The sequence below is a fragment of the Crotalus tigris genome, unplaced genomic scaffold, assembly GCF_016545835.1.
Source record: "Crotalus tigris isolate CLP2741 ecotype Arizona unplaced genomic scaffold, ASM1654583v1 scf7180000020347.5012614909:4044961, whole genome shotgun sequence".
Classification (NCBI taxonomy): Eukaryota; Metazoa; Chordata; class Lepidosauria; order Squamata; family Viperidae; genus Crotalus; species Crotalus tigris.
The window spans coordinates 3,916,765-3,932,398 of record NW_024097978.1 but is presented as its reverse complement, the minus strand read 5'-3'; positions in this window follow the sequence as shown (position 1 = coordinate 3,932,398).

Genomic DNA, 15,634 nt, shown 5'->3' with positions numbered 1-15,634 from the left:
TTCCTTTATCCACTAATTTAGTCACTTTGTCAAAGAAGCCACTAAGGTTTGTCTGGCATCATCTGTTTTTGACAAACCATGCTGGCTTCTAATATAATTGTCTTGTTCATTTCTAGGTGCTCACAAATGCACTGTTTCCATTTAATGACTTTTATTGTTTTATCAATATATAAAATATAAAGAAAAATAAAAAATAGGAAATTAAGGGAAGGAAAAAGAGAGGGGGAAAGAAAATATGAGGTACAAGGGAAGAAAAAAAAGTGTTGACTTCCAACTCTTTTTAGCACGGTACAAGATAACAACATTCCAGCCTCAATTTTTTATTTTTACACATTAGTATATAACTAGCCATTTCTATAACAACAAATACATCTAATCTGAAAAACCAGAATCAAAGTTTCATTTTTTTTATCACAAGCACAAAATCCAAAAGTGATATCCAAATAAAAAACATAATTAAATATATTCTCCTCTAACCATTTCTGCTTTATCTTTCTTACTGTGGAAATAATATATATTTCTATTTGCACTTAATAATCTTTATAAACTATCACCATTTATATTAACAAAATTCACTGTATTCTTTCAGATTCTTTAATCTTAAAGAGAAAAATACTTTTTTATCCATTTTAAAACTAAACTTTTCATTAAAAACATTTGAAATCAAAACTTCCTAATACATCTTTCTTTAAACTTCTTTTTAACATGCATACTTTAAAGTTCACTATTAAATTTAGATCACTCCCTCATAGAATTTTTTTCTTGTATACACTCTTTTTAAAACTCTAAATTTTTCTTTAAACTAGTTACTAGTACATCCTTTTCTTTAACTTTCTCTTAACACAGATACTCTCAAATACACTTTCAATATTTTACAACCTTTAGGAATTATTTAAGCATTATATATAAAGGAAAAATATATTTTGAAACTTTAGATTAAGATTTTCTTTCAGTTACAAATAACAAACTGATAAAAATCCATTCTAATTCCAATTGATTCATTATGTTTAAATCCCTCCTTCCAGCTTGTCTTCATAGAGTAAAGCCTTTTTCTTCTCCGGAATGTTTGTCAAGTAATTGTAAGTTTCGCTTTTTCTCAAGGATTTCTTAACCTTGCTGATGTCCATAAGGAAAAAGTCCCAAACTTGTCCTTTTAAAAGTTGCAGATTTTCTTGGATCTCTTCTTTCAATTGTGTTGAGAGGTTTATATTAAACCATCATAATAAGAGTTGATGTCAGGTTTATATTCCAAAATTGCAGTTGATTCCTCTGCATTGTCAGCTACTTGTGAAATTGCCTCAGAGGTTTGGTAACTTTCTACACATATTGCAATCTCTGAAGTAGTTTGAGAAAGTTTTTTTAACATCCTTGGAGCATAGCTGATCTATGAACCCGATGGATTTTATTTAAAGATTTTTCAAATACATCTCTAATAATTTGCTCCTCCATCTCCTTTAACTCCCTCTTTAGTCAAAGAGTAGAGTTTTTGTAAATCACTTAAGAATTGCTGGCCAATCAGGAATCATGAAAATCAGAATGTTTTAGCCACCCACAGCAAAGCAGACCAAGCTACAAATTACTAAAAATAATAAACTAAAACCACAATTTTCTGCCCTTATATTTCTCCGTCAAGTTTTATTTATTTTTTTTAAACTCCACACTTCCTTAGTTTGGCTTGCCTTGGCAGCCTTCTTCCTTGTTTAACACTGAAGAAATCCCCAAAATGGCACAGATCTTCAAAAAACAGGTTGTGGCTAAAGAGACCCTCTTTTAGCTTAATGAAGATTAATAGTCCTTAAAAATGATTAAGAAATGAAAGACACAATTTACTGTCTGTTTGAAAAATAAATCCCAAAATGGCTGCTTCTTCAACAACAAACTGATTGCAGCCCTGCCTCCCAACTTTTGGCACACAAGTTGCTTTGAAGCACAGTTCCTGAAGCTACTTGCAGACCTTTGCTGTATCAGAGGACCTTGAGGGGTAATTCTAGGATTTTCCCTAACCCAGGAAAGTCATATAAACTAAAGGAATTCTGGTTTCTTCTGTTGATAGTTGAAAAAGCTACATTCCAGGGAAAAACCCTTCAGGGATCCCTCCCTGGGCATGTAATCAATTGGCCATCTTTTTACCGGAAGTGACAAATGCACTGAAGATTCCAGAATCTTCCTAGATATTGATGTCAGGCTGATAGGTCTGTAGTTTCCTGGATTCACTTTTCCCCCATTTTTGATGGGAACCCCATCAGCTCTTTTCCAGTCCTCTGGTATTTCTGGTATTTCCCCAGTGCTCCAGAAGCTTTGAAATATTTTGTTCAGGTTTCTGAGATCACATCTGCCAACTCCTTCAGAAACCTGGGATTACGCTATTAGTATATTACACTATTAGTATTACACCATTAGTACACCATTAGTACTCCAAAGCAAGATTATAAAAGGGAAGTATTTTATGGAGAATTGATGATATAGAGCAGGGGTATCAAACTGCCGGCCCGTGGGCTGGATGCCTCACCAGGAAACCATGCCCACCCCATTGCCAGCAATGAGAAAAAAATTCCAATACATCGTGCGACGTCACATGACGTTGCGAGTTTGATATGTCTGGTATAGAGAGAATCAATTGTATGTATGAAGGAAGATTATAGGGGTCAAGAGGAAGACTGAAAAAATTACAACTGAAAGAGTTGATGAATCCTCTGCAAGAAAAAGGTGAGAAGCTGCAAAAACAAAAGTGTATCAAATGATGAATACGGTGGGAGCTAGGATGATTTACGAAGATCAAAAGGCATGGAGATATAGTGAACAGTGTTGGTATATGTTGGTTTCAGTTATACTTCCTTCTCTTTTCCCCATATCATGTATTTAGTTTTTATTCCTCTTTTCTGGGCTCTACATAACATTTATCCTTAAAGTAAATAGCAGGAGGAATATGTATGACTTGAGAACCATTGAAAATTCTACATAAAAGTGAGATTACTTCAAGTGTTTTTGCATAGAAACACTAATTGGCATATTTAGGGTTTCAGCATTGATCAAATCTTTAATAACATAGATGTCTTGATGGAGCTCTTTCTTTATTATTACATTTCCAAACACTTGTACAACATTTATTGTACCTCAGCTGGTTGATAGCGCTTGCTGCCCTTGAGCTCACAAACTGAGCAGGGTTGGTGGGGTCTTGTTAGTATGTTGATGGGAGCCTATTGGGCCAAAGTGGGAAACTGAAAAACCTCCTGAGCAAAGATTGACAAACGCCCTCCATGCTGTTATCAATAAAATCACATGGTTGTGTGAATAGTGTCAATATGAATTCTGCTCATCAATAAAGAGGTTTCAACTTTTTCTAGAATGGTGCAATATGTGAATATCCAAAGATCACAAGATATGAATGAAGAAAATTATCTCAGTGTTAAGGGAAACTCAGACTAGTTTGGAGACTTTTCAAACAAAGCCAGTTATAAGAGCTGAAAAGAATTATCAGGACAGAATGCCTCCATGGATAATTAAATGAAGGTTACCTACGTATTTCTATTGATTACATTGTAGGAAATTCCTCAGATTCTGAGTTAGGTTTATCTGATTTAACAAAGTCTGTATTCTGCTAGCGCCTTGCTGGTAGGAAGTTTCTTATAGCGTTTATCCAAAATATCCATCATTCATAACACTTGTTTGCCCTGTTGCAATTTGTATCTTTTAGATATAAATTATTTTCTAAAACAAACATATTAACCTGTGTCTTTCAATGTTTCCTTAAAGAATGTAGGATTTTGCTCTTCTAGTGATTTTCCAGTATCTTTACTAATTCTTTAATGAGTCGCCTTCTTGCTGGTTATTGATTATTCCTTTTTTCTTCTTATCTGAGGACCTGCTAAGGTATCCCTTGGTTTTTTTTTCTGAGTTAATTTATACATGTCCCTTTTTTAAAAAATAAAACCCAGTGACAGTATTGCATGACTGAGTCAGTCACCATGTCAAGGCTGTAGAGAAGCCCTAAAAGACCCTGGTGTCTACCTTCCTCAAAGCCCTTGTATTGTGTTACATCTTGAGAGCAGTATCAACAAATAACTAAGCCAGCAGCTTCAGTGGTAAAAACTGTTGCACTTCTGTTGCAAATGGTCTCAAGAACACAATTCTATTTCGCTGAGTGGGCATGTGTACAAACCCTGGGATAATTTGTATAAATGTTTATAAAATGCAGCCTGAAGTTCAGGAGTGTGCATACAATTACTCAGAAGCACATGCTGCTAACTGCTGCTGTGGCCCTTGATGTGTAAACATTGCCCTCCAATGCTTTATATTATGCTAAACTCAAGTTTCACGATTGCAAACTTTATCATAGATCATGATAATGCAAGGTTAGGCGTTTGTTGCTCTGTTGTCCTTTGCGGTAACTGCTCATCCGGATATTTTAGAGGTGCTGAAATGTCAGCGTGCCTTGAGAACACCAAATGAGTTCCCACCTGTAATTTACATAAAATTGCAGACTGTCAAAACACATTGTATGATATTTAATTTTAGCGCTGTGAGATCAGAGAGTTGCACTCTTTTCTTTTAACTGGACATCGTTGTTAGTTGCGAAGTTGTGTCCAACTCATCACAACCCCATCGACAATGTTCCTCCAGGTCTTCCTGTCCTCTACCATCTTCTGGAGTCCATTTAAATTCACACCTACTGCTTCAGTGACTCCATCCAGCCACCTCATTCTCTGTCGTCCCCTTTTTCTATTGCCCTCAATCTTTCCCAGCATTAGGCTCTTCTCCAGTAAGTCCTTCCTTCTCATCAGGTGGCCAAAGTACTTGAGTTTCAACTTCAGGATCTGGCCTTCTAAAGAACGGTCAGGGTTGATTTCCTCTAGGACTGACCGGTTTGATCGCCTTGCAGTCCAGGGGACTCGCAGGAGTCTTCTCCAGCACCATAGTTCAAAGGCCTCAATTCTTTTGTGCTCAGCCTTTCTTATAGTCCAACTTTCACAGCCATACATTGCAATTGGGAAAACCATGGCGTTGACTATATGTACTTTTGTTGGCAGGGTGATGTCTCTGCTTTTTAGTATGCTGTCTAGATTTACCATAGCTTTCCTCATAGCTTCCAACTAAAATGATCCACATTCCTAGACAGAGGTTTAGGAACTAGATACTGATGCATTTATATTTGCAAAACTATTGGTTTTTATCTCTACTGGTGTTGGTGGCTACATAACATATCATACTAAAAAAAAAAACCCCAGTGCTAATTTTCAATACGTCAATGATTAGAAGGGGCTGTTCCAACACCTTTAGTTACTCATAGCACTTTGCTTTGTTACCTTCACTCACTCATAGCATGTTTGTCAAACATTGTTTTAGCCTTTCTGCAACCGATAACCATGATTTGCTAAACAAACCCAATTTGTCTAGTGTCATACAATATATTAAGCCAGACACCATGGTTTATAATTCTCCCCAATAGTGTAACTCTGGGCTGCTTAGAAAACAGAAAAAGATAAATAGAAAAGCAATTAAAAATTTAAAGTTGCACATTAAAAATTTAAAACTGCAGAAAATCAGGACCAAGAAGATGGATGGAATGGGCTAAGGTCTTATCCTATCAACAACCTCCAGCGGTGAGCACCTCTCTCATGACCCAAAGCCAACCAGCAAAAACAAGTTTTAATGACCTTCTGGAAGGCTAAAAGGGTGGGAGCAGCTCTCACCTCTGGTGGTAGAGTGTTCCACAGGGTTGGGGCCACAGCAGAAAAGGCTCTTCCCTGTGACCCCACCTGCTGGAATTCCTTAGCAGATAGAGTCCATAGCAGGCCTCTTCTGCTGGCGTGAGTGGGGCAGGCTAGGTCCATCGGGTTGAGACAACACCTCAAATATCCTAGGCTGTGCCATATGGGGCTTTAAAAGTATTAACAATAATTAACAATAATTGGATCAGAAGCAGACTGATAATCAATGCGGATCATGCAACAGTGGTATTATATGTGCCACCCTAGGGCCTTCCCAGAACTGCACACACTGCTGAATTCTGCCCTGGCTATAGCTTTCGAATACTCTTCAAGAGTAGCCTCATGTAGAGCACATTGCAGTAATCCAAGTGAGAGATGATTAGGACATGAGCAACCACGTGCAGAGCCTCAATTGGTGTACAACATGAAGTTGCACAAAGGCCCTCCTAGCCACAACTGCCACCTACTTTTTGAACAGGAGTTGTGAGTCCAGGAAACTCCCAGGCTGCACACCAAGTCTGGAGTGCAACTCCATCCAGAACTAAAGATGATAAACAGCCAGTTTATGAGGTGCCCTGCACCCACAGCCATTCCATTTTGCCAGGGTCCAGTTGTTCCATATCCAGATCCCTACAGCCTCCAGGCACTGAGCCTGGGAAAGGGCAGCCACAGCATCACTTGGATCACCAGGGATGGAGATGTAAAGCAAACTGATAATAATTTGTCCAATGGTATTAAACAACATTGCACAGTGTAAATGTTAAAAAGCGAATATTGAGCCCTATGGCATCCCACAAGGGAATGGCCGTGGGCTGGACCTCTCACTCTCTATAAACACCGATTGGGTCTGGCCTCGGAGAAACCAGTGCTGAAGCAGTGCCGTACTGCTCCATGCAGCCCCAAGTCACACAGCCAACCCAAAAGGATACTGTGAAATGAGAGTCTATTCTGAGTCATAGATATGCTTAGAAGAGGCTGGGCCTCTGCTGTAGAACTGGGAATCTCTTATGTAGCATCCAAGCAAAGTTAGTGTGCACCACCCAACAACACCAGAAGAGTACTCGTAGATTCTTAAAGTTTCATTTTAGTGCCTCCCATTTTCTCTCTAGGACAAGGTCATTCAAAACCTGATTGACAGCCTTGCTCATAATTCTTTCAGGTTCATATCCATTGCAACTTGTTAACCATTATTTAGCTAGTTACTCTAGCCAGATAACAATGCTAAGTACTGTAAAATATTTCAAGTCAGGTCATACCCCTTAGGATACTTTGCACATATTAACAGTCTCTGATCTGTACAGAATGCACTCTGTTCTGTGGAGCTCAGCAATTATGGTAATAAATGCTTGTAACTACAGGTAGTCTTCAACGTATGACTACAACTGACTCCAAAATTTCTGTTGCCAAGCAAGATGTTTGCTAAGTGAGTTTTGCCCCATTTTACAACCTTTTTTGCCATAGTTGTTAAGTGAATCACTGAAGTTGCTAAGTTAGTAACATAGTTGTTAAATGAACCTGGCTTTTTCATTGACTTTGCTTATGAGATGGTCGCAAAAGGTGACCACGTGACCCCAGGACACTGCAACTGTCATAAATATGAATCAGTTGCCATGTATCTGAATTTTGATCATTGACCATGGGGATACTACAATGCTCATAAATGTGAAAAATAGTCATAAGTCCCTTTTTTAAGTGCTGTTGTAACTTTGAATGGTCACTAAATGAACTGTTGTAATTCAATGACTCCATATATAGCTTAAAAAGCATGATCTCAATAACATAACTGGTGAATTGCCATCACTTAGATAATATGAGTTGATGCATTAAGAGGCAGTGATCCTATGCTACAAGGCCCATCTTGTTTGTATGGCTTGTTCTTCTCCCATGAAGTTTCCTGTAGTCACCCAAATACAGATCTACATGTGTTAACTAATTAGGTGGAATGTGGTTAGGTTAACTCCTAGCAACCATCTTTGATAAAAATTCATAGCTGTCCCATAATTACTCCAAGTAATTGCATTGTTCCCATTCATCTCTCCATCAGCTGGTTCTTTCCAAATAAAAAAGTGTTCCTCTATTGTTATTAAGGAATGTGATCTTATTCAGTGTTTCTCAACCTTGGTGATTTTAAGATAGGTGACTGGGGAATTCTCGAAGCTGAACTGCACACATCTTAAAACATGCCAAGGTTGAGAAACATTGATCTAAGTGACACAGAAGCTTTATTGCTGAATTACAAATAAACTTTAGACACTGCTTGATTAGACTTGTTAAAAAACCTGTTTGGAAAGCTGGTCTTGTTATTACGTCCTGAGAGTAATGAAGAGTGAAGAGGCTCATCTTGAACACAGCAGTCTTTTATTAGTAACAGCTTTTTCTAATCTGGCAATCTACGAGGCACGCAGCCTCTCTTAACAACTCAGAGACCCGAACAAATTGGCAACAATTACTGAGTGCTTTCGCGCCTTGCGCGTGCACACAAGACCAGTGTCACTCAGTCTGGTCCCAGGCAGCTTTTGCAATTGCCCAGGACCTTGCAACGTCCCGAGCCTGCTTATTTGCAGGCTCAGGACACAACACCCCTTTCCCCCAGATTAAACATTTCTGCTCATATATGCTGACCGGATGTGTTCCGGATCCATCACACACTGTAATAATTCCCGTAAGATTTATGAGTGTGTGATTGATCCATTGCGACCTCTTCGGACCTGGGGAACACGCTCGTCCTGCCACATGCATGGAATGTGTAATTAGTTATTTTAAATTGGGCACACGCCCCATCCTTTTGGAAATAAATAAATCTGAAATTAAAAGGACCCCTTAGCACAAGACAGCCCCTTTTCCCGTGGAATTTTCCTTTGGCAGTCCCTTTCAAAACTGATCTGCAGGTTAACATATTCCCTGAGGTATTTTGGGGGGTATCTGGTCCTTTGCAACCTTCTCGGACCTGGCGAGGGTGCAGGGCTCATTTGTTCTCCTGCTAGGCTAGGTGAGCCCAGCGGTGGCAGCCCTACATTTCCAAGCACCTTTGGAGCTGTGGCCTGGCCTGCCTGCTCGCCCACCAGGCTCAACCAGCCAGGACTTTGTTGCCCCGCGTACCTGGTCAACCTGCCCCCCAGCTGGCTGGCTGGACCTTCTCTGTCCAACCCAGCATATCTTGGAGGGGTGGCAGTCCCCAGGTCCACAATGGACCTTCCCTGGGAGCACTGTCCCTCGGCCCCGAGGCCAGCCAATACTGAATTGTGGGCATCAGGGTCACCCCTAAGCTCGGAAGTTTTCCCACCTGTGCCAGAGGTGCCAGAATCAGGAGTCGCCTCCCTGGCCAACTCCCTTTCTGCTGACCTCCTTTGTGAGGTAGTTGCCGGGACGTACCCTCGCCCTTGCTGGAATTCCTGGTCACTGTTCCCTTGTGAGATATGAGGATACCCCCTGTCAAACTCCCTGTCTGGAGTGTTATCAGTTGAAAGTGAGTAATGTGAACACCCCCAGTATGTCTCCCTGTCTGGAGTGATTGTGGATAAGTGGGGAAAACCCCTATCTCTTGAATCTTCATACTGCATATTATCATCCCCCTCCCCCCCCAAGAGCAGAGCCAGGAGCAGAAGAGTGAGAGTCCAATCTCCAATGCAGCTGATCTATGTGTCTGCGAATGACACGGCCGTCACCCAATGTCACTTCATACAACAATGGTCCAAAGGCCTTGCAGACCACAGCTGTCACCCAGAGATGACCAGGTCCATAGTTGCGTGCCCAAACCGGATCACCAACTTGGAGTCTCTAGGAGCCCACAGTTGTGACTCCTGTGAAGCTACCCGGTCAGGATGCAGCCTGTCCAGCTTCGTTATGAGGCGGCAACCCCAGCGGAGTTCAGCAGGGCTCTTTCCCGTGGCAGTGCATGGTGTGGTGCGGTGTGCAAGAAGGAAATCTGCTAACCTGTGATGCCAGTTACCATAAGTCAATCTCTTGAGGGCATCTTTGGTAGTGCGCACCATTCTCTCAGCCATTCCGTTGGAGGACTGGTAGAAGGGAGCCGACATTGCGTGCCAGATCATGTTGGCTTGCAGGAAAGCCTGGAACTCAGAAGAAGTAAATTGGGGACCATTGTCTGAAACCAACACATCCGGGAGACCATGTGATGCAAAAATGCTTCTCAACACCTGGATGGTCCTGGCAATAGTAATGGAGGAAACAGGAACAACCTCTAGCCATTTGGAATGGCTGTCAACCACAATGAGGAAGAATTGCCCCTGAAAGGGCCCAGCATAATGTATATGCACCCTGGACCATTGGAATTGAGTTTCCTCCCACCTGTATACTGGGGCCTGAGGCATTTCAGGCTGGGACTGTTGGCACGCTTGGCACCCGTGAACCTGGGCCTCAATAGCCTTATCGAGACCCGGCCACCAAAGATGGCTGCGTGCAAGCGCTTTCATCCTTACTATACCAGGGTGTCCATTGTGCAAAGAGCACAAGATTCTAGGCCTCAACGAGGTAGGAATCACAACCCTGCTACCCCATAACAGGCAACCTTTGAAAGTGGAAAACTCATGCTTCTTTTTCCAGAAGCTCTGAAACTCCATATCGGGACACTCGTCAGGCCACCCTGACAATACCCATGACAACACGCGTGTGAGCGTGTGATCAGTGGCAGTTTCTGCAGCCACATCCCTGGCATTGAGGGGACACTCTAGTAATTCCTGAATTGACAGAATATGAACAGCTGGAGCCGGATCAGGCTCCAACTGCTGCAAGGACAATCTACTCAGGCCATCAGCATGATCCATATCTTTTCCAGGTTTGTGAATTAAGGTAAAGTCGTATGCTGACAGAAAAATGGACCATCTCAGCATACGAGGAGAAATGATATGTGGGTTCTGTTTGTTTGTGGTAAACAACCCCAAGAGAGGTTTATGGTTAGTATAAACTGTAAAGTTGCGGCCAAATAAGAAATCATGATTTTTTTTAATGCCAGTCACTATGGCCAAAGCCTCTCTGTCAATCTGAGCATAATTACACTCAGCAGGAGACAGGGTCCTGGAATAATAAGCTACAGGGACCTGAGTCCCATCAGCTTTCAGATGGCTGAGTACTGCTCCTACCCCGTAAGGAGATGCATCGCAGGCGATGCACACAGGCAGCTGCTCGTTGAAATGAGCTAAGACAGTATTGGAAGTTAGCAAAGCCTTAACTGCATTGAAACTCTGCTTGCTTGCCTACCGGGCTCGTCAGACCAGGACTTTGCTCCCCCATGAACCTGGTTGACCTGCCTAACTGTAGGCTCTCGGGCCCCTCTGTAAGCCTGCCACTGTTTGGCATTTCTGTAGAATCCTCCAAGCCCACAATGGACCTATGAAAGGAACGCATCCCTTCACTCCCAAGCCCCGTAACAGGATTGTCTGGGGTTTCTGCAGTGCCCCAATACTCAGTTGCCCCCCAATCTATGCCGGAGGTGCCAGAATTGGGATTGGCCTCTCTGACCACCTCCCTGTGTGAAGGCTTCCTTCTGGAAACAGTAGCAGTACTGGGCCAACTTGACTGTTTGTGTGCCAGTTCTCTTGCTATGTTTGGGTTATTAGGATGCTCCCGATTATTCTCCCTGACTGGAGTGCTGAATGGTAGTTGTGAATGATGAGTATGCCCCCTGGGTGACTCCCTGGCTGGAGTAGGCACTGGTGCCTGTATGATTTCTTGTTCCCTTGAATTCCTGTTTGGAACACTTACGGAACCTTGGAACAGGCCGTCTGCGGCCTCTCCGTTTGGCCCTGGCTGCTGCCAACACCCTTCCCTTTGTCCATAGTGGTCCCCCTCCCCCCTGGAGAAAGCCCAGGAGCTTCAGAGGGTAAGTACAGTCTCGTACGCAGCTGATCGATATGCCGCCGAAGGACATGACCGTCGTCCAAGGAGACCTTGTATGACAATGGGCCAGTAACCTTGCATACTACAGTAGGAACCCACAAGTGACCAGGCCCGTAGTTCCGGGTCCATACCGGGGCACCCACTTGCAGACACCGCGGTGCCCTGGGTGGGGTGATCTTAGGAGGCAGTCTGTCCGGGTGCAACCTGTCAAGTTTGGTGATCAGTTTGCGCCCCCAACGGAGTTCAGCTGGGCTCTTCCCAGTGGAAGTTGAAGGTGTGGTGCAGTAAGCAAGAAGAAAGTCTGCCAACCTGTGGTGCCTGTCCCCGTAGGTCAGTTTCTTTAAAGCATCCTTGGTGATGCGGACCATCCGTTCAGCCATACCGTTGGTGGAAGGGTGGAATGGTGCAGAGGTGGCATGACAAATCATGTTGGCCTGTAAGAAAGCTTGAAACTCGAAAGAAGTGAACTGAGGACCATTGTCAGACACCAGGACATCAGGGAGCCCATGTGCAGCAAAAATCCCCCTCAGTACTTGAATGGTCTTGGCAGCAGTGGTTGAAGAGACAGGTACAACCTCAAGCCACTTTGAATAGCTATCAACAAGGACCAAGAAGAATTGACCCTGAAAGGGCCCAGCGTAATCAATGTGCACCCTAGACCATGGAGACTGTGTTTCCTCCCATCTACGCACAGGAGCCTGTGGCATTTCTGGGTGTGAGCGCTGACACAAGGCATCCGTGCACTTGAGCCTCTATTTCCCTGTCTAATCCTGGCCATCACAAATGGCTGCGCGCAAGCACCTTCATCCTGACGATACCAGGATGGCCCTCATGAAGGGAAGCCAAGACCCTAGGCCTCATTGAGGTAGGAATAACAACTCTGCTGCCCCACAGCAGATAACCCTGAAAAATGGATAACTCATGTTTCTTAAGCCAGAAACTCTGAAACTCAGTACCTGGACAACTCTCTGGCCATCCAGACAAAACCCAGGACAATACACGAGTAAGTGTGAGGTCCGTGGCTGATTCAGCAGCCACATCCCTGCCATTTAAGGGTGACTCAGGCAATGCCTGAATGGAAATAATGTTGATGGCAGGGGCAGGGTCAGCCTCTACCATTTGTAAAGGTAATCTACTAAGGCCATCAGCATGGCCCATTTCCTTCCCAGGTTTGTGAACCAAAGAAAAATCATAGGCTGACAGAAAGATGGACTATCTCAGCATTCTGGGGGAGATGATATGGGGGGTTTGTTTGTTCATAGTAAACAACCCCAACAGAGGCTTATGGTCAGTGTAGACCAGTGGTTCTCAACCTGTGGGTCGGGACCCCATTTGGGGTCGAATGACCATTTCATGGGGGTCGCCAAACCATGCTGTCCGCCATTTTTTTCCCTTTTCCCTAGCTGTCCTACTCCCTCTTATTGGTGGCCACACCCACTTGGGGGTCACCACAACATGGGGAACTGTATTATGGGGTCACGGCATTAGAAAGGTTGAGAATCACTGGTGTAGACCATGAAGTGTTTGCCATATAGGAAATCATGGAATTTTTTAATTCCAGCAACAATGGCCAAGGCTTCTCTATCTATCTGAGCGTAGTTTCACTCAGCAGAAGACAAAGTTCTGGAGTAATATGCAACAGGAACCTGAGTTCCATCAGGTCTTAAGTACTGCTCCCATCCCATAAGGGGAAGCATCACAAGCGATGCACACAGGAAGAGTTTCATTAAAATGTGCAAGCACATCATTTGATGTAAGTAAGGCCTTAACCTCATTGAAGCTTTCTTCACGTTCTTGTGACCACTGCCACACTGCCTGTTTGTCTAAGAGCCGATGAAGTGGCTCAGCTACATTAGCTTTGTTAGGTATGAATGCATTGTAAAAGTTCAAGAGGCCCAGAAAAGCTTGTAATTCAGCTTTAGATTTGGGCCTAGGAGCCTGCAGGATAGCCTTTAATTTAAACTCAGCAGGGTGAATGCCCTTGGCATCTATTCTGAATCCGAGGAAATCTCTAGAAGACACTCCAGTTTTGCATTTGTCTTTTTTAAGCTTGAGGCCTGTTTTCCTGAAACGCAACAGAACAGCCCTCAACCTCTCAGCTAAATTTTGAGTGGATTCTCCTGCTATTAGGACATCATCAAAATAGGGGCAAACCCCTGGTATACCCCTCAGGGTGTTTTCCATTACGCTTTGGAAAATTCCAGGAGCTACATTTACTCCAAATTGTAGTCGTTTGACTTTGAATGCCCCCCTATGAGTTACAATAGTTTGTGCTTCAGCAGCAGCTCCATCAACAGGTAACTGTTGATAAGCCTGTGCTAAATCCAGCTTCGCAAAAACACGCCCCCCTTTGAGGGAAGCCAAAATGTGGCTGACTACAGGTACAGGATATGCATGCTGTTGCAATGCCTTGTTTAGAGTGCATTTGTAATCTGCACAGATGCGAATGTCCCCATTAGCCTTAAGAGGCGTGACTATGGGAGTTTCCCAAGGACTTGAGTCAATAGGTTCTAAGACACCTTGCTGAATCAATTTGTCCAATTCAGCATCAATTTTCCCTTTCAAACAACAGGTACTCTCCTTGCTTTTACTCTGATAGGAGTGACAGTGGGGTCCAGTTTCAAGGAAACGGGGGGGCCTTTGTATGCTCCCAGCTGAGGGTTGAAGACATCTGCAAATTCTTTGCAGACTTCCTGTAGACCTAATGTTTGCAAACTGTGAAGCCCTGTAACTTGTATTCCCAAGGCCTCCAATGAGACTCGTGTGCTCACCCCCAACTACCAATACATCTAATGGACCCCCAAAAACCTTGTATTGTACATTAAGGGTGGCCTCCCCTTTAACACACACCTTGGAATTTTGAAAGTCTGTTAGAACTATATTGGATGGCCTAAGGTTGGCCTGGAACCCACTGCTAGAGCAAATCTTTCTGAATGTGTGAATGGAAATAATTGAAAGTGCAGACCCAGTGTCCAGTTCCATAACCAATGGAACTCCTTGCAACTTCACCTTAAGTGACAGTTTCTTTTTAAGTGGCTTGTGTGTGCCTGTCCTATAAATGCTTCTACGTGATGCACAGAAACCCACCCTATTTTGGCTGGGGACCCTGGTACCTTTCAGGTGCAATTCTTCTCGGGGTTGTACCTTCTGACGGCCCAGACACACAGCTGCTTTGTGGCCTTGTTTTCCACATGCTCTACAGATTGCAGAATGGAACCTGCAGTCGGTCCTCCTGTGGCGACCTCCACACCCGAAGCACTTGGATACAGCTGAAGACTTTTCTTTGCCTTCCTTCTGTTTTCTTTCTTTGGCTGGGTAAAGATGATCCACCTCATCTTCAGGATCTTCTTCCGAGCTCTCCTGGACTCCCTCATGGTGCACGGAGATGGCTTCTGGGTTGTTCCTGATAGACCTCATGTTCTTGACTGCCCCACCTGCTGCCTCTTCTGCAGTGACCTCTCTCAAGGCATCTTGGAATGAAATGTCCTCCTTTGCAAAGAGTCTCTGTTGCAAGTCTCTTTTCCTAAGCCCACATTCAAATTGGTCTCTCAACCTTTCTTCTAAGTCTTTAAAATCACAAGGCTTAGCTGCTCTTCTTAAGGCTGCAATGTATTCTTTAGCTGATTCACCAGCTCTTTGATCCCTCTGTTCAAAAGTATGTCTCCATGCAATAACAGACAACTTGGGCTGAAAATGTTCCTTCAATAATTTTTTTAAATCTGTATAAGTGACAGATTCAAGAGGAGCAGGGGCTGCTAAATTTTCAGCAATTTCAAATGCATCTTGACCACAGACACACAGCAAAGTAGCGGCCTTCAAGCCATCTTCCCTTACTCTAAAGTAATTTTCTACCCTGGCAACATAAGACTCCCATCTTTCTGGATGCGTGGCATCGAATTCAGACAATCTCCCTATCTTCGCCATTCTTGCTTCTTTGTAAGGAAGGGGTCTATCAGCCAGCTTACCTCCAGCGACGCTGTACTGGCAGGCCAGGTGCTGAGTTTAACGCCGTCTTCCTCTCTTCAGGACTCCTGGGTAAGCTTACAATTCTTCTTTTTGTTTGTTGTAAG